This window comes from Heloderma suspectum, chromosome 4, assembly GCF_057233095.1.
Source record: "Heloderma suspectum isolate Gila_16-S chromosome 4, 16-S_ref, whole genome shotgun sequence".
Taxonomy (NCBI): domain Eukaryota; kingdom Metazoa; phylum Chordata; class Lepidosauria; order Squamata; family Helodermatidae; genus Heloderma; species Heloderma suspectum.
In genome coordinates, this window is record NC_139461.1 from 135,692,793 (window position 1) to 135,713,327 (window position 20,535).

Sequence of the window (20,535 nt, forward strand, 5' to 3'; positions counted from 1 at the left end):
GAGTGGGAGTGTGATTGGAGCACGGGTTCTCCCCTCCGAGGTCAAAGCACTGTCTCCGACCTTGGATCCAGGAATCCGAAATATCATATGGCTCCCCAGACACTGTCTAGGAGCCATAGGATTGCTTCCTAAGTGTGTTTGGGGATCACTCTCTTGCAAACTCTCTCTTGCAGTCATGAACTCTGCCAAATGTTATAATAATTACCACTAATATCGGAGTGATACTAATGGTGCTCATGAAGCTTTGTTACTTATTTAGGCACATAACAGTGGTAAGGAAATAGCACTAGTGTTGGCCTGAAACTATCTATGGCCAGGGAAACCTCCCAGGCAGCACAGCAGTTATTAATTTCCCAGTGCCAGCAACCAATAGAGCACCCAGTCATGTGAATACTTATAATAGGAGTTCCCACAAGTGGTTTACCAGTGGTGGTGTGTCTACTGTCAAAGGGGTGCTACATACCTAATAACCCTTGGAAATAAAGAGCGCAGAAATCACTGGGCCCAATAAACATGTTCACTACCTTGCCAGCCAATATATATCTATGCTGGTCATTTGAAGCCCATTGATGTCTACAAGAACCAAGTCTTCTAATTTGCAAAAGCTTCCCTGCCTGGCTGCTTGGAGGAGATTCTTACTCACCATAGATGACCAGGTAAGCTGGTTTTTATCAGCATTGTACAAACATGCATATTGCTCATCCCATCCACTCTTACCTCCACCCCAAGTATTCATTCCATTATATCCTGCAGGGTCTCAAAGCAGCTGTATGACACACCACAGTTTAAGTCCTCCACTAGAAAGAGCCATAAATCACAATGCCTTTTGTGAGAGGATTGCCAGTGCTGACAAAATCCAATCAGAAGGAAGCAATATCTTTGCCTTCTCAACCTGAGAACTTTTTTAAAGCTACCTTAACTCTAATAAAAAGACAGGCCATGAAAGTGGCTTATCATTTCCTTGAGACCCCTTGAGACATCCAGAATTTCCAGGCTAACCAAGTAATACTTTGCTGTGACAACCCAAGTGTATGGTATCGACCATCAGAAATATACTTCTGCTGCAATCCATTTTCACCAGATATTTTGGAATATCTTAGTCTTTTGTCCATAGGCTGAGGATTTGTTACACTCCATTTTAGGAAAAATGGACTTTTGCTTCCGTAACTCACCATTTATTACTTTATATGCTGCCATATTATCTAGTATGGCCCAGAGGGGAAATTCTCCCTCTCTCTATGTATGACTCCAGTGCTATTCACTCAGCTATAGTTAAGGGGTCTGTCAGTTTTCCCATTATGTGCCTCTATTATCAAGGCTTTATAACTCAAGACTCAAATGTCAATCCTGTCTGATAGGTGCCAAAAGGCATTTGACCCCATGAAGGATTATGTGAGAGTGTTCCACTAAGTTCTGTGCAAGTCAGCCAGCCAGCCACATTCAAGTCCTTCTTAAAGGATTAATTGAAAGGTAGGATGTTAATACTTAATAGGATTCAGTTTCACCCTCTGGCTGAAGTAGTTCAGCTAACAACAGTATTCTTGATACACAAATATACTGATGTTAAAACACAATATTCACACTTAGGCCAAATCCTGGGGTAACAGTTTGGTCACATGAGCAGGAATAGAGTTACAGGGCAACCCTATACATGTTTACTCAGAAGTAAGCCCCACTGAGTTCAATGGGACTTACTCCCAGGTAACTGTGCAGTGCATTGCAGCCTTAAACTGCGTACGTAGACCATTAAATTCAATGTAGTACCACATCATACCCCATGCTTAACCCCAGATGAAACTACAGGGAACAGTATCTGTGGGCATTGTTCCAGGTTAGTAACATAACTTCACAACGTATTTACTATCTTTTCCCACTGATGGTTACAGCAATATCCAGGATTTTTTTTACCACTTAATTAATGCTAACAGTCCAAACATTGAAGCTGAATCTAAAACTGCATCTTTAAACAAGTTGTAAAGCAGATTTATAAAATGAAATGAAATTATGTGTAGGAACTCTGCACATGTTCAAAAGTCCCAGGTTCTTCACAAAAAGATAAAATGTATCGAGCTAATTTATACTGACATTTTGACACTTTCATTTCAAGTCTGTGTGTGTGATTTCGTGCCTTCATTACACTTTTTCTTCTTTTCTCCCATTTTCCCAAATGTGTCTCTTTTTACACTTCGACATTTGGCTGCATTTTTTAAAAAGGAATTTCTCAGTAAAATCTTCACCATGTGCTAAGTTACACCTGTACAGGTGTTAGTAAATTCCCCCTTAGGTTCTGTTGGTGTTCTCTGGGCTTTGAGAAAGTAAAGCCAAAGGACCTTCCTTTTACTTTATTTTTTCTAGAGCTGGACTGAAGGGAGGGTCCTTGGGGCTTAGAAATTCCCCAAGCAGCTAGACAGTCCAGAGCGTTCACACCAGGATCAGCCTGTGGGGGCTGGCCACCCAATCGCAATCCTTTCTTAAGGACCACTTGCGAAAGAGGACGTCTCCGCCAGAAGTTCCCCTCTCCATATCCACCACACTTTGCTTCCAGTGTTCCCTGCTTGCATGTTTGCAAGTAAAGCAATTATTACAAAAACACCACAAGTCTCTAGTGCTCTCTTCTCCAAAGGACAGTAAATATAGTAGTGCTGCCTACAAACTTCTCGCCACAGTGTTATACACATCCCACTTCCAGAGTTGTGCAAATGTTACTATTTCAGATGGAATATTATTGCACACCACTCTCTCTCTCTCTCTCTCTCTCTCTCTCTCTCTCTCACACACACACACACACGTATAATTATAATAATTATAATTATAATACACATGGGTCCTAAGTGATGTTAACAGAAGGAAATTTTCCCCATTGCCTCCTCCTCCCCACATACAGCCATCTCTGCCTCCGGCCGCCCTCTCCAGGCTGCCCCATATCGGAGAATTCCCTCCTTCCCCAGCAGCCCTCCCTCCCCATCCAACACTGGCTTGGGGTCCCTCCTGAATATAGTTTCTACTGGGACTCTCTGACCCAGAGTATCTTTGGTGTGCATTGTGCTCATTAACAATGAGGTTATTTCTGATCCCAGATACTTTCCTTAGTATCCGTATGAAGCAGAAATCCTTGATCAAAACTACATTACACACATTTATGTCAGTCAAATACATATAATTGAGAGTGGTGGTGATTGTTTTACTGTGATGTATTTGACCCATGTACCTCATTAGTAAAGTGTTTATTTTCCAAACAAAGGAAGGTTATGTAGAAAGCAGCATCAACTCAAGCCCAGTAATATTTTAAAAGCCCTTGGCAACATAAAACAAAAAATAACCCCAAGGTTCTTGATGAAATATTTGTGATCTTTCTAAATAGTACAATATAATTTAAATAGCATTACAAGCTTTCACATGATTCACATGAAACATTAACTGCATGATGGCATCTAAATGCTTTTAGGACACTGGGTGCTGGAAAGATAATGAATGTTGACAGCTGTCGTCCATCAGGCAAAGTGTTGGACTGAGAGCATTTCTGCACCAGGCTAAAATCCCACAATTTTGCCGGGGCTTTCTGCTTCCATTTTAAATGTAGGATCATGACAGACTCCCTTTACACACAGTTCCCTTCCCTCCTGCTTTCCCCCTTATCTGCGTGTACTAAATGTTTCAATATACAGCCACTAGATGGCGCTGTGGTCTAGTTCCTCTTATTGTGCAACCTCCTCTTTTCAGGAGGAAATTCACCACTCTGTAATTTGATAGCTCATTATCTCCGATCTTGTTTAAAACGGGAACAAACGTAATTTAGCACAGGAGATGCCCTGGAGGTTGATGACATCATGTAAGGGTCCTGCAAACTTCCATGGGTAACCAATCTCAATCACAGAATAGAAGCCCCATGTGGAGAAGCCCTTAGACCCAGGAGACAGGACTTCAAACCACACTTCAGCTGTAGGCTTACAGAGTGATCTAAGCTGTCACTATCCCTCACCTGCTCTCCCTTGGTATGGGAATAATAGTGACTATATCTTACAAGGAATGCCAGCATAATATGATGAAATCTGCACATTAGATGCTCTACATACATGGCTACTGTATGTTAAGCAGGCACAAGACCTTTATAACCCAAAGGGAGGCTATGATGCTAGAGCTGTCTCTAATGCACCTCTTGGTGTATCTTCGGCTCATCATCTCCAAATAATCAAAGGTGAGAAGCCCAATGATTTCATGAACACGTGAGCTTCTTGTATTTGCATAAATTCAGAAAAAATTATATGAGGCCCATGTTATTTTAAAGGGCATTATCAATGGGCAGGATGGGCATTTTGTACTGGTGCATCCATATCTAAGTACCAAAGAAATCCCAGGGGAGCTGCACACAGAATGTCAAGAGGAAATAAGGACCCCCAAGGCAACTCATGTGTAAAGCAAGGAAGTGCGCTTTGATCCCTGCCTTCCTACTGCTTTCGACTCTGCATGGAGAATTTATTAAAATGGTTTCCTTGATGAGTCCAGCAGTGAACCAGATAAGATGGACAAGCAAGCAAAGCCAAGGAGGCCAAGGTAAGGACAGCTAATAAGTATGAATAGTCCACATTATACCAGGGGTGCAGAATGTTAAGAGCCAGGGCTAAGTCTGACCCTTCTGGGGTCCCAATCCCTGACCACAATCATTTTGTAGTTTCCTGGATTTGGCCCATTCCCCCTCCCCCATTTCAAAAGGCTGAAATGCCTATTCTAAGGCATGGTTACTGGCAGTAAGAGATTTAAGCTGAAATATGCTGGGGGGGCGGTCGTAATGTTGGCCCCATCCTTTCTGCCTCTGTCCTACCCTACCTTTTACCTTCAGCCCCAGCTATCACTGGAATGCAGCCCCCGAGAGCTTCTCCAAAATGGAATTCGGCCCACAGACTGAAAAAGGTTCTTCGCCTCTGATTTACAGAGTGCCTTTTGAGTGTCCGAAGTGCCCCTCAGTAACCCTTTACAACCTCCCAAAAAGGTTAGTTCACTAAGTAGTGCTATCTCCATATTGCTCTTCTGGGGGCTGGGAATCAGAGAAGGCAGCTTGTCCAAGGCCACCGAGTGAGTTCCCGACTGATGCAAGGTTTGAATTGCGGACTTCCTCACACACTCTTATCACACCAGCTATTCTGGGGATGAAATCTGGCAGGGCATTGCATAAAACAGTCGCAGCATTTTGGATGCTCAAACCAAAGAGTGATGGGTTGTTCAGGAAGGTATGTACAAGCTGCTGCAACCTATCTTTCGGACATCTGGGATTGTGGCCATGTGTCCTCTTTTACAGAGGACAGTCCTCTGTTTGAAGGGCTGCCCAGTCCAAGTCTTGTATAAACAGACAGAACCATCAGGAGGAAGAGCTGGGCCTTCAAGATGCCCACCAGCAGCACCTGGACAGCAGACTGAGCGAGGCAAACATGTCACCGGGTCACAGCCTTCCACACTCTGGTGAGATATACTGTATTTCTATTTAAATTACAATAATCATTTCTAAATTTGCATCTATACCTACAAATTAGCATATGCAAGTTGTATGCAGATTGGTGTCTTCTTTTACCGTCTTTCTTGGTTACGCATGTCCTCTTTTTTGGAGATTCACAAGGGGCCACCCAGTGTCTTACTGTATGCTGCTGAATCTGATCAGCTTACAGCTACCCAGGCTGTGACGGTAACAGACCAGGCCGAGCCCTATCCAAGCAGCCTGCAAGTCCCCAGTTTAGGATTCACTGGGGAGTACTCCCTTAATGTGGAGTGAATCGAGATATTTATTACATTAATATACTGTATTTCACTTTCCAGCTCTGCAGTTTAATAACTCGTCTGTTTATTTGGATGTACTGTGTGGAGTGTTGACATTAGTGAGGACATCTGTTCAAGAACCCTGCTGGGCGCAGAATAGTAGCTCCAGCTGTAGAAAGATGGGGCTGGCACAAAGGTTATCACTTCCCCATGAGCCTCGTAGCTGCTGTGTAACTAGGACATACGGCATGACAGATTGCTGGAGAAGCAAATTTAATGTCGCTGAGTTGGAAATTGACATCATTAAGCAGTCTTTCAACATGGCAATCAACATATTTGCGGTTTAAAGAGAAGAACCATTTCAGATCTGCTTAATGGTGAGGGGTCGTTGCTCTCTAATCGCAAAACAGATTCCAGGAAAGGGGATGTTTCTTTTATGTCTGCCAGCAGTCAGATAATCAAGATATATTTTCAGTGAAAGGTTAGATACATTTTGGGGAGGGGGGACTAGCCAGCATCTCCTCCCCCTGGGGAGGGGAGCAAGACAGGTCAAGAGCAGGAGGGCCTGTCTATAGCAGACAGCCAAGGCTATTCACCTGCCCGTGTCTCAGAGTTGTACTATGCCAAGCATGGGGTGGGGGTGGGGCATACATTCTGTAACACACAGCTAGAATTGCACTCTTTCGTATTTTGAATTTGACTTGTGGCACACTTGCTAAAAAAAAAGATTCTGTTTCCCACAGATTCCCTGATCCTCCAGCACAGAAGCCTACTACAGCTGGGGGTGGGGGGGGAAGTAGGATAAAATGTGAGTGCACGCTGTGCTCTTGTACTGTGCATATACCCAGGATGTACAACCCGTGGGCCACATGCAGCCCTCCACCACTCTCTGTGCAGCCCATGGAGCTTAGGTGCCCACCCAGTTTCCCTGCCGCCCAGCTGATCAGCTGGGCGGCAGGGAGCAGCAATCCCAAGAGGGGTCACGGGCGTGGGGGTGAGGGATTGGGAAACCAGCTATGCCAATCAGGGTTGCTGGGGCAGGAAGGAACCTGTAGCCTCCTCCCTCCCCCAACAACGCCAAAGCTGCCGATCCTGTGGGGGGATGATGGGAATTGTAGTCCAATTTATCTAGAGGGCACCAGGTGAAGGAAGGCTGCTCTAATGTTTGTGCACATTGCTATACATTGCCACACTCTGCTATATAAGACACCATGTCTTCAGTATATTGATTGATTTGATACAATTTGATTTATTACATTTCTATACCACCCAATAGCCGAAGCTCTCTGGGTGGTTCACAACAACGTGAACTATAAAATATGACATGGTAAAATACAATATAAAAGTTTAAAATTACAGTATGAAATAGGGCTGTGCAGGGGGACACGCACCCCGAACTGCCTCGGAGGCCGCATCGGCGCTTCTGAGGCAGGCCGCTTTGGGCTGCTTCGGTGGGGCCCCAACCTGGTTTGGCCTCTGGAGCCAAAGCAGGATTCGGATAGCTGCATCCTGCTCCACCCCACTGCCGTGTGAGCCCCCAGCTCCTTACCTGGGCCCTCTGGACGTGCTGGCAGCTGTCTTCCTGGTTCAGGGAAGTTGCTGCTGCTGCCGCTGCCGCCACCTGCCGCCGCCGCCAGCTGCTCCTGAGCCCTTGGGACGTGCACTGGCAGCCCTCTTCCTGTTCCAGGGAGTCGCCATTTTTAAAATGGTGACTCCCTCTATTTCTGGAACTAGATCTCGCAAATGACGACAGCTGCACATCTCAAGGACTCAGGTAAGGAACTGGGGGCTGGGCTTCCGGATCGCTTCAAAGTGCGGCTGAAGCGCTTTGGAGTGACCCAGCCTGCTTTGTGCTGCTTCATGCCCCCTCCACCTTGGCTCAGAAACTGCCTGAAGTGGCCTGAAGCGCCCCACTTTGGCTTGGAACTCAGGCTTCAGGCCAAAGTGGTGCACAGCCCTAGTACAAAAGAAAAACCAAAATAAAACCTAGCAGCAGTGCAAAGATTTAATATAGAGTAACAAATTTAAAACAGAAAATGAAGGAGTAAAATGCGTAGGAAAATAAGAAGCTCTTCACCTGGTGCCGTAAAGAACACAACAGAGGTGCCAGATGAGCCTCTCTGGGGCACCCAGATCTCTTAGTTCAAATTCTTCTAGTTGCTCTTGAAGATCTAGAGGCCTTCAGTTATTCCCTATGGACATTTCCAGAAACTCAGTAGATGGAAGTCCATCTGAGTGAAAAGAGGAGGAAAAAGGGCTTTCACTTTAAATTTTGTGTATCCCATTCTTCTACCTGCAAAGAGCTCTGAGCCGCAGGGCATAATTTCCACAAAGTCTGCATCTTACCAAGTCCATCCCACATCTGTTTTCCTCTCTTTTGACATCTCCTGCAGAAGCACCTCTCAAGAAAGGTGAATTTGCAGAGTCAGTGAAAGGGCTAGAAAAATAAATGTACAGAAACCCGAGCAAAAATACAAGGTTACTACAATTATTTTGAAATGTTAAAAACGAGGGGGGAGGAACACATCATAAAGTGTTAATACAAAAGATAACTATAGAACAACACGAACATCACAATGAAATAACTAAGACTAGAGCTAAGATAAAGGAATTGGAGGTCTCATTAAGGAAGTTTAATTTAAGACTGTGGAGCATATAAGAAGAGGTGGAAGATCGAGAGTTAGTAGAATTATTAGAAGAGTAGTTCAGAATGTTTTGGGAATTAGATCAAAATCATGTTGTAGAAATTCAAGATGCATTTAGAATCAACACAGCCTTTGCAGCCCAGAGGAAGCTACTTAGAGTGCAATCCTATGTCCTCTAGGCAGCATCTGGGGCACATAGGATATTTCCGTTTCTGGGATCCGAGGTCAGAAGCAGGGCTCCAACCTCAGAGACCAGAAGCTGCACTCCCCGCCCCCTCGTATCCAGCACAGTTGTCTTCATGCCAGCTCTGTCTCTGCTGTCAGAAATGGAGTGCAGTGGTGCCAAAAAGGGGGCAGTCCTGGGGGCAGGGAGGGGACCACGGAAGCTGCTTTACACAGCTTCCTGTGTGCATCCTGGCGTCCTTTCCTCCCCCTCCCCAAAGCCACGCCTAGACAGGTGAAACTGCCCATCTGGGGAAAATGCAGGGTGGCTGGAACCCAGAGGTGAGGATTGCCTCCATCCTCTGGCTGACCTGCATTGGATGCTCCGACTTCAGAAGCTGCCAATTATCAAGATAGGAGTGCACCCTCTGAGACATTTTTGCTAGGTTAATGAGTGGTAGGACTAAATCAACTAAATCAACAATTCAGAGGAAAATTTGGACAAGCCATTCTTTTAAAATAGATAAGGATATTCAAGTACTGTCTTACCTTCATCCTGAAACACTGAAAAGGGTTAGGTCAGATTATCAGCAGCTCAGGCAAACTTGCTCAGTATTTAGCATGCACTTGGAATGCTCACTGGAATATAACCCAGCATCCTCCAGGAACGCTCTTGTGTTTACTCTGAATTCATGCTGAGCCATGCACTTTGTTTCTGCTATGGAACTGTGTTTTACTCATCCAGGAAGTCAAAAAGAACCCCAGAGTAACATCCAAGGATCTGCAAGCCACTCTCGCCTTGGCTAACATGAGTGTTCATGACTCAGCTATCAGGAGAAGCCACCACCACCACCTCTGGGGAAGAGGCGTGCTTGCTGCTGCTGGGCCTGCTGCCGCCGCCACCGCCACCAGGCCTTCCCTGTGGACCCCTGCCTGGCATTTTTAAGGGGATTTTAATTGTTTTGTTTGTTTGTTTTATTTTGTTGGGGGGGATTTTGTTGTGTTTTTAGGGGTGGGTAGCCTGCCTGATAGGCGGGAGCGAGGGGGCATGTGTCCACCTGATGGAGGCAGTGGGGGGAGTGTTGGGGGCCAGAACATACCGAGGCTGGGCGGCAGGCGCTGGCGGAGCGCTAGGGGCAGGCCATGCCAGGTAAGGGGAACAAGGGAGAGATGTGTAGTATCTGTCCCCTGCTCCGGGCCTGTCCAGAGCCAACGGATGGCTGGGGGAGGCGTGACCCCATCTTCTGGCCTTCGTTTGCTGCTCTGCAATGCCAGGTCTGTTACCCAGAAAACCTCCCTCATCCATGACATGATCCTGGATGAGGGTGAAGACCTGGCATGTATTAGGGAGACCTGGCTGGCCGAGGCTGCTGCTCCAACCCTTGCAGCCATGTGTCCAGCTGGATTTTCATATGCACAGCAGCCGAGGGCTGGGGATCAGGGAGGGGGAGTGGCTGTTATCTACCGAGAGTCCTTGGTCTTCACCAGACCCCCTCTCCGGGAGACCAAGGTTGCTGAGTGCATGTACTGGAGGTTGGGCCTGAAGGGCAGTCTGGGGATTCTGCTCGTGTACCGTCCACCCCGCTGCATGACTGACTCCCTGGCCAAGGTGCTTGAGGTGGTCTCTGATGTGCGTGTACAGTCCCCTAACTTACTGGTGTTGGGGGACTTCAACGTACATTCGGAGGCCATCCTCACAGGAGCACCTCGGGACTTCATGGAGACCATGGCCTCCTGGGAGCTGCACCATATTCTAACTGGGCCCACCCATGTAGCCGGTCATGCACTAGACCTTGTGTTTGTTTCTGGAGAAGCGGGGAGTGATCTGGAAGTCGGGGGTATATCCACCACCCCCTTGTCATGGTCAGATCACTATCTGGTGATGTTGGACTTCTCGGTTCCACAACCCCTCCGCAGGGGTGGAGGACCCATTAAAATGGTCCGCCCCAGGCATCTTATGGATCCAAATGGATTCCTGAACGCGCTTGGGGATTCTCTGGGGCATGCCAACGGCCACTTGGTCGAGACCCTGGTGGGTGGCTGGAATGCCGCAATCACTGGGGCATTAGATCGGGTGGCTCCGAAATGCCCTCTCCCCCTGAACAGGGCTCGGACTGCACCATGGTTCAATCCGCGGTTACGAGTGCTGAAGCAGGAGGTGAGACGGCTAGAGCGCCGGTGGCGGAAGTCTCGCTCCAAAGACGATCAGACACGGGCTAGAGCTATATCTTCAGCCTATCACGTGGCGGTGAAGGCAGCAAAAAAGGAATATTATGCTGCCTCCATCGCGTCTGCAGAGTGCTGCCCCAGGAGGCTGTTCCAAGTGGTCCGGAGCCTGGTCGGTCCTGTGGCTCCGGAACCACTGGAGCATTCTAAGGCCTCCTGTGAGGCTTTGGCAAGGCACTTTGCAGATAAAATTTATCAGATTAGGTGTGTTACTCTGCACACTGTGGATACAGTTAGTGAGCAAGAGGCGGCCTGTGGCAAACCGGTTTTGTGGGATCGGTTCCAGCTTCTTCCTCCTGATGAAGTGGACAAGGTGCTTTCATCTGTAAGGCCGACCACCTGCTTACTTGATCCTTGCCCATCTTGGCTCATTATGAGCTGCAGAGAGAGACTGGGTGAGGGGATCAAGGCGGTGGTGAACGCCTCCCTTGAGGAGGGAGTGATGCCATCAGCCCTCAAGGAGGCAGTGATAAGACCGCTCTTAAAGAAGCCCTCCTTGGATCCTCAAGTTCTGAACAACTTTCGCCCAGTCTCAAATCTGCCATTTTGGGGCAAGGTGATTGAGCGGGTGGTGGCGGTGCAGTTGAAGGCACACTTGGAAGAAACTGATTATCTAGACCCATTTCAGTCGGGCTTCAGGCCTGGGCATGGGACAGAAACGGCCTTGGTCGCCTTGGTGGATGATATGAGGAGGGCTCTGGATAGGGGTGAATGCTCCTTCCTTGTTCGACCTCTCAGCAGCTTTTGATACCGTTGACCACGGTATCCTCCTGGACCGTCTGGAGGGGTTGGGCATTGGAGACACTGTATTGCGGTGGTTCTGGTCCTTCCTCTCCGGCAGGTACCAGAGGGTAGCACTGGGAGAGGAGGTTTCGGACCTGTGGCCACTTACTTGTGGGGTGCCACAGGGTTCCATCCTCTCCCCGATGCTATTTAACATCTATGTGAAGCCACTGGGGGCTATCATCAGGAGGTTTGGGGTGCAGTGTCATCAATATGCGGATGACACGCAGCTCTACCTCTCATTCAAATCTTCACCAAGGTTGGCCGTAGAATCCCTGTCCAAATGTCTGGAGATGGTGAGTGGCTGGATGGGGAGGAATAAGCTGAAGCTGAACCCTGACAAGACGGAGGTACTTTTGGTGGGAGACAAGAGGAGGCTGGGGGATGTTGACCTGGTGTTGAATGGGGTACGGCTACCCTTGAAAGACCAGGTCCGCAGCCTGGGGGTCATTTTGGACTCCCAGCTGTCCATGGAGGCTCAGGTGTCAGCTGTGAGCCGGACAGCGCTGTATCAACTCCATCTGATACGGCGGCTGCACCCCTTCCTTCCCGACCATCTGCTGCCATCGGTAGTACATGCCCTGGTCTCCTCTCGTTTAGACTACTGTAATGCGCTCTACGTGGGGTTACCCTTGAAGACAGTTCAGAAGCTGCAGCTGGTACAGAACGCGGCGGCTCGCCTGATTAAAGGCAGCTGCCGGCGAGATCACATCACTCCAGTGCTGAAGGAGTTGCACTGGTTACCAGTTGTTTTCCGGGCCAAATTCAAGGTGTTGGTTTTGACCTTTAAAACCCTATATGGTTCCGGCCCAGCCTATCTTAAGGAGCGCCTCCAGCAACACCAGACAGGCCGCTTAACAAGATCAGCCTCAGATGGCCTTCTCTCTGTCCCATCAGCCAGGACAGCTAGACTGGTGGGGACGAGGGAGAGGGCCTTCTCTGTGGTGGCCCCCACTCTGGAACTCCCTCCCTAGGGAACTCCGTCATGCCCCCTCTTTAATGAGCTTCCGTCGTGCATTAAAAACGTGGTTGTTCAGGCAGGCATTTGGGGTGGGTTAGGGTATTTAAAAAAAAAAAATTATGGTAAAATTTTATTGTTTTAAATTGTTTTATGGTGGGTTGTACATCGCCCAGAGTGGCTGGGTGACCAGTCAGATGGGCGATTAATAAATTTAATAAATAAATAAATAAATAAATAAATAAATGTCAGAAAAAACTGAACAAGAATGGTGTTCATGGGAGGATAGCCAGGAGCAAACCACTGCTCTCTAAAAAGAACATTGCTGCCCATCTGAAGTTCACTAAAGATCACATAGATGATCCACAAGATTTCTGGAGCAATGTTTTCTGGACTGATGAGTCAAAGGTAGAACTTTTGGGCCTCAAAGAGAAACATTATGTTTGGCAAAAAAACAAACAGGAGTTCGAACAGGAGAACCTCATCCCAACCGTCAAGCATGGTGGTGGGAATGTGATGGTTTGGGCCTGCTTTGTTGTCTCAAGACCTGGACGGCCTGCCATTGTTGACACAACCATGAATTCTGCAATGAATCAGAAGATCCTAGAGGAACATGTCAGGCCATCTGTCCATGAGCTGAAGCTGAACTGAAAGTGGATCATGCAACATGACAATGATCCTAAACATACAAGCAGATCTACAAAAGAATGGTTGCAGAAGAAGAAATTCTGTGTTTTAGAATGACCTAGTCAAATTCCGGACCTAAATCCCATCGAAATGTTGTGGCAGGACCAGAAGTGAGCGGTTCATGCAAGGAAGCCCTCAAATGTCACTGGGTTGAAGAAGTTCTATAAGGAGGAATGGGCCAAAATTCCTCAAAACTGATGTGAGAGACTGTGGTGCTGACCAACAGTTACAGGAAATGCTTACTTGAAGTCATTTCTGCTCAAGGGGGTGCCACCAGGTACTGAATCTAAAGGTTCACATACTTTTTACACGTGGATATTGAATATTGAAGCGGTTGTGGATAAACATTGAAAAAGCATCATGTTTGTGTATCATTTGTTTAATCAGGTTTTCTATTGTTCCTTATCTAGGATTATGGAGTTAGATTAAGATCTAATAACATTTTCGGTCGGAAAATCCTAAGGGGTTCACAAACTTTTTCTCACCACTGTAGGGTCATTCCGCGATCTGAATAACAAGCCAGGGCCCTTTATCAATGAAGAATTCACATCTTAAAGATGAAACATTTACTGTTCAAGACCATGGTGCTGCCTCTTAGGCTGTCCCTACGTCTTCCATTCCTGCTGCTCTGTCATGGCAGGAGGAAAAACAAAAGGGCTACTGGGCATTTAGACACTTCAGAAAAATCATCAACCATGAAGGGGACTCTGAACATCATGGCAAAGAACACAAGAGGGCAAGCATAGCACATGGGAGCACCACCAGTCACTTATAGGTATGAGGTCTGTCTGCTGTATGAGCTGATAGCACAGGACTGCACCACTTCAGACTGCAGGTGGGGAATTCTATGTTTGACTGTCCCACTCTGGGGAAAAATCTACAGAGAGAGAGAGAGAGAGAGAGAGAGAGAGAGAGAACAAACTAGAATGTCAGGAACAAAGTTTCTAGGCTAGCTTTCGTTTTGCACGTCCAGGAAGACTGTGGTTTATTTTTGTTTTGTTTTTCTGAGGGGGGGGCATTCAAATATCCAAGCCCGCACTTTCACTATAAGCTATACACATATTTATTTATTCATTCATTCATTCAAAATGTTTATATGCCACCCTTCCATTCAAAACTTTTATAATGGTTTACAGTAACTAATAAAAAGCCCGTGAAAATAAAATTAAAAAGTTCCTTGCCTAGTGCCTATGCGAAAGTCTTTCCGGCATCAAGCCAGCCTCTGTGGAGAGAAGGCTGGACAAGTGAGGCCTCTGAGGAGGATGTGAGAAAACATTCATTCCCTCAAGTATCCAGATCCCAAATTCTGTAGGGCTTTAAAAGGTAAAACCAGTACTTTGAATTGTGTTCCAGTGGCTTCCAGCACAATTGACGCAGTGCACAGCGAAGGTGCTGGAGCTCTTGATGCACTGTGGAAATGGGTTTCCAATGTCCAGGCCTATTTAGCAGCCCAGCAACTGTGTTTTGAACGGCAATTTCTAGGCAGCCTTCAAAGACAGCGCCAAGTACAATGCAATGCCACAGTCGAAGGTTACCAGAGCACAGGTAACTGTAGCCAGGCTCTCTCTGTCCAGGAGGGGTTGCAGCGGGTGCATCAGCCTTAGCTGTTGAATGGTGCTCCGTGCCACTGAGGCCACTTGGGCCTCTAGCAACGGAGCTGGATTAATGAGCACCCCATGACCGCCAATCTGAGCCTTTAACAGGAATGCAACCCCTTCCAGAATACATTGAATACCACCTCCCTGGACTGATAAGCCATCAGTACCTCTGTCTTGTCAGGAAAGAACCTGTCTGGTGTGCCCTCATTTATTTATTTATTACATTTCTATCCCACCTTTTTTCCTCCTTAAGGAACCCAAGGCAGCGTACATAATCCTCCTCCTCCTCCTCCTCACCGTTGTATCCTCAGAACAACAACCCTGTGAGGTAGGTTGGGCTGAGAGTCTGTGACTGGCCCAAAGTCACCCAGTGAGCTTCCATGGCCGAGTGGGGACTAGAACCCGGATCTCCTGGCTCCCAGTCCAAAACTCTAGCCACTACACCACACTGGCTGCCTCCAAGCAAAAATTCAGCTTCACTTGAATCCATTCTAAAGGAATTAAGTATATACCTTATGTATATTTGCTGCATAACTGATGTATATACTGGCCAGTTTGGGGAGTTGTTTTTACTGAGGTTTTGAGCATCTTACATGAAGCAAAAATCCTGCACCCTTACCAGGGCTTCTTCTTCCGGAATCTTTGCGGGATTACAATCAGCACAATACATGTGCCTGCCCCTTGTTTTGTTTTGTTGGGTGCGGGGGGGTCCTTTGTGTGCAAATGCCATATATTGCATTTATAAAGCCAGTAGATGGTGCTGCAACATTGTGCAATTCCAGAAATACACCACCTCTTTGATGGCAGTTTATATTTATTATTGTACCCTTGGCGATTTTTAAAATGGTGGAATAAAGCTTAAAAATGACGGAAGAATCACCAGAGGTTGACGATGTTGTGAAAAGGACCTGCAAAGTTCCGTGAGTGACTGACCATGAGTGCACGATAAAAGCCTCATGTGAAGAGGGCCTTTGTCCACTGTTTTGTTTTTTATTCTGCTATTTTCTTTGTTGTGTTTCTGTTTTTTATTATATTGTTTTATTGAAATCCGGTTTTTAATAGATTTCAGCTAACAGTCAGTCTTCTGTTGCTGGGACAGGAAGATGTGGGTTATAAAATATGAAAGACAGAGAGAGAGAGAGAGAGAGAGAGAGAGAGAGAGAGAGAAAGAAAGAAAGAAAGAAAGAAAGAAAGAAAGAAAGAAAGAAAGAAAGAAAGAAAGCTTCTACAAATGTTCGGTTTTTTTAAAGTGAAAGGTGATGGCCCTCAGCTGTGAACTTTTCTTTCTGAGTATTTGAAAGGCATGTGAACTATTGCAAGTTGCTACATCCCCTTTAAAAACCAACAATAACAGCACCTCACCTGGATTACAAGGTGATTTGCGTTCAGCCAGCAATCTTGTAGAAAATGTTTCCAACTGAAATACATCCTATTTGTAGTATAATCATTTATGGGAGCTGTACACATAGTCATAAATAGATGTTATATCTTGGAAAGCTGCATCCTGAGAGAAGAAGTGGATACTAAATATTAATTCTGCCTCTGAAAATGGCTGAAGAAATATAGTTTGAGCTCCCCAGTGAAATGTTAGATGTCTGGCTGAAATAGTGCCTTGTCTTGGCTCACGTTCCTCACCAACTTATCCAGCTATTCATAACACTACCGATCTTATGCCTCTTCATTATGTTTTTAGGTATACACCTTAGGTATTTTAAATGTACTCTTAAAATGTAGAATGTGACAAACACACAACGTGGGTCATCTTTGCTGGTCCCAGGCACTCCATCCTCCCCATCTGGGTTTGAGCCTGGAAGACCAAGGAAACATGTTGGTGCATGGAGGTAACTTATAAGCAAGCAAAATTTGTAACATTGCACAGCATAATTACTGATCATGGGACACATCTGTTAAGGTATCAGCCTCGATTTGTGGACCTTGAGCCAACATGAGATAGCCTTAACTCTGGTCTCAAACCAACAGGTTTTTTGATAATTGAATTGACATTCAAGGCAAGCAGACGAAGCCACACAATAAATCAAAGGTGACTGGTTTCCGGGATGTTTTTCTTGGGGATAACAGAGGCTTAAAATAATTTTTTATCCTTTATTATAATTTCCCAGAGTCTTATTACCATCCCCCCACCCCACCCCAACACATCAGGTCCATGATACCTTCCTACTTTGCCCTACCAATAAAACAACATAATACTCTACTGCTTTCTATCTTGAGAATGGGATTCTTGTGGGATTTTTTCCAACCCCATTTGCCTATTTTATTTAGCTGCACACATGGAGTCAGTGCCAGAAGGGGCGGGGGGGGGGGAGATGCTGGATTTCTCTCTTTGACAGCTTTGTTCATCAGCTTTGCTGAGAGGGGGAGGAAAAAATGATGTATTTCAAACAAAACGTTTCCAAGACACTGCACTTCAAGGGCCATCCACTGATAAATGAATGATAGATGTGCCACTAGAGTGCCTAATAGGCGATATATTCTTAATGTGAAGAACTTCATTTCAGAAACACGCTAGCTAGAAGCTAGTCACCTGCCAGCCTGGACCTCCCCCCCCCCCCGAGTCAGTAGCACGTAGTGTATCCTGGTAAAGCAATAGACACTTTCACAATAATCAAGATTGCCAAATTATGACAATATTAATGGCAGAATAAGCATCTTCCTCACCGTAGACACAACCCAAACCAAGCCATTGGGTGTATTAACATGGCGGGGTTAGCCCCCAGTCTCCCAAGCTGGACCAGGATGCCTACATTTGCTACATCCCTAAAGTAACATAGGTCGAAGTCTGGGGAGGGCAGCTGTGGGTGGTCCAGGGGCCATGTTCGCCATCCAGTCCCGCTGCTGGCTGCACCTTATTGCAGGCAGTGAAAAAAATAAAAATAACGTTTTACAATTCTTTTCTAATTTCACAGAAGGCAAAGCCAACTAATTAATTTCCAGTCCAAATCACCCCAAATAAAATAAACTCTTCAATTAATTTGCACCCCACCTCCTCAGCTCTTCCCTCCTGAGCTGCAATTCCCCCTGAAAATTACCCCCCTACCCCAGCATGGCAATTAAACTTCCATTAGCACCAATGGACACTTAGGGCTTTGGGAAATAGATGCAGGGCTTGGATCCCATAGGCCCGGGCCTACCAATGGCCCTGCTTAAAGTTAGGGGGGGTTACGTTACTCCTTGCAATTCAGGCTGCAACCTGGGAGTAAGCACCATTGCACTTAATGGGACTTATTTCTGAGTAGACATGTATAGGATAAAATTGTAAGGCTGTCTGCTTCACAAAACCCCTGACTTCACAGTCCTTAAATCCCAAGTCACGCTGTTGAAATTACGTAAATGTGGAGGTGCGTATTCTTCAGGAGCTGCTATATTTCTGGCTGACTCATAGAATTGGAAGGGGCCTACAAGACCATCGAGTCCAACAGCCTGCTCAGTGCAGGAAGCCTGATTCCCAGGCGGTCTCCCATCCAAGTACTAACCAGGGCTGACCCTGCTTAGCTTCCAAGGTCAGACGAGATCAGGCACATCCAGCCCCTTGCTCTAGTTCTAAACACACAATGACTCCATCCTATTCCACACCATGGCTACATTCCTAAGCATACTGATCTTGACGGGAATTGCCACAGTGTATAGTTGGTCATACCTTTCTAGAATTACAGTGTTACGCTCACAAAACCCCTTCTAGACCCATTGTTTTCTTGATCTCACAGTGGCCAGATTTCTTTTTTTGGCTGCAAAGGCATGTGAAAGGATTCACTCTGCCTAAACTCAGTTTGTATTGTTTCTTCCTGAGCTTCTATATATATATATATATATATATATATACACACCATATATTTTCATTTTTATATCCTAAGTTATTATTTTATACATTTTAGTTTATATATCTTAATCCAGTGTATCATATATCATAACCTTGATATTTTAATTTAGCACATCATATTTTTATCTTGGTGATCTTAAAGAATGGTGTTATTTATTTCAGTCTATATGTTGTAATTTATCTTATGCTACATTTGATTGATTTTGGTATGTCTTTGTTGAACAGGTCCATGTCTGTATAATAAACTTTGATTGATTGATTGATTGATCGATTGATCGATCTCATTTCATTTGCAAACCTGTTTTGCCAGTTCTGTTCAGAGATGTCATTCAGATTTTAGTTTTGTGAGCAAACAGATGGGGAAGCAGGAATGAGATTCTCAGAAAGGTTTAAAGGCCTTTCCTTGGATAAAGATACATTTTAATTATTATCAAAATGTACTACATTTTAAAAGTATTTGTTGTGGGTACTGTTTTGCTATTTTGTTTGCTTTATTTTAAAATAACTATAGTAATATTTGCTATTGTTACTTTTTTAAAAAAACTTTTGAAAATTAGTATAGCATTGCTCAGTTAAACAAATAAACAGTGTTGAAATCTCCTGTGCCTTAGGAAAAAAAAAAAAAAGGACAGGTAGCATAAAAGGGATAACTAATTAGTACTCATTTTGGAGCATTACTCTACAGCCATACTGCCCTTAATCAAAGCAGTTTAGGAAAGCACTCCATTTGCCTTTACAATGCTATAACAAGCCCCTTCTCTTATATGTCAGGTATTCTTTGGCAGCACATATTGTATCTCAGCTGATGGATTAATTCAGAATCTCCCTCCCACCCCCACCCCCGCTTAATTTTTATATTTAAGAAACCCAGTACTATACTATCCATTATAACGTTCTTGCACATATATCATTCCATTTCCCCCAAACTGCATGACTGAGAGTTTTTAACAGATTATGTCATTCAAAAAGCAAAAATAGTTTCCCAAAACTTCAGAGCTTCTCCCCAGTGTGTATTGCTTGGATTTTAGTGGTGATTTCAGAATATAACTGCTGGGCCTCTTGCTTTTAATGGTCTAGTTAACTGTAAGCAGACAAAAAGGCAGGAAAGAAGGTAACCAGAGTTGCCCAAAATGAATATCCATCATCCACAAGAAAACTGTTATTTTATTATTGGTTGTTGTTGTTTTCAAAAGGCATCAACATGATTGTATTTTTTCTCACAAGCTGCTGCCCATATTGTAAAAGTGAAGTAACAAAGAACGCTATCATAACATCAGCTCCACTGAGGAATTTAAAGAGAAATAAAGTCAATGTTTTAGCCAGTGATGCAGAGAAAACACTGGAACTTCCATAATAGATAGAGACACATAACCCATTGCATATATGAAGACGGAACTTTTCCATGAGAGTGAAAACCTGAGCAAATATCGCTAAGCGATTTGGCAAGGTGGATTTAATGGAGAGCAAGGAGGAGGAAAACAGGTAACTCGAAAGAAAACCAATAGTTTCTTCCAAATAAAAAGGAATGGAGTACAGTTAAACAAATGCCTTTGCATGTCAGAGAAAATAAATCTATCTTTATTTTATTTGTTTATTTATTTATTTCTCTACCGCCCAATAGCCGAAGCTCTCTGGGCAGTTCACAAAAATTAAAACCAAACAACACACAATAAAACAATTTAAAATATATAGAACATTAAAACCACAATATAACAATACAACCACAATAAAACCTAGCAACAGTGCAGGAGTTTAAAATACAAATTTTTAAAACAGCAAAGCTAAAAGTTTAGAAAGCTAAAATTCTAAAATGCCTGGGAAAATAAAAAGGTCTTCAGCTGGCACCGAAAGGAATACAATGTAGGTGCCAGGCAAACCTCACTAGGGAGCTCATTC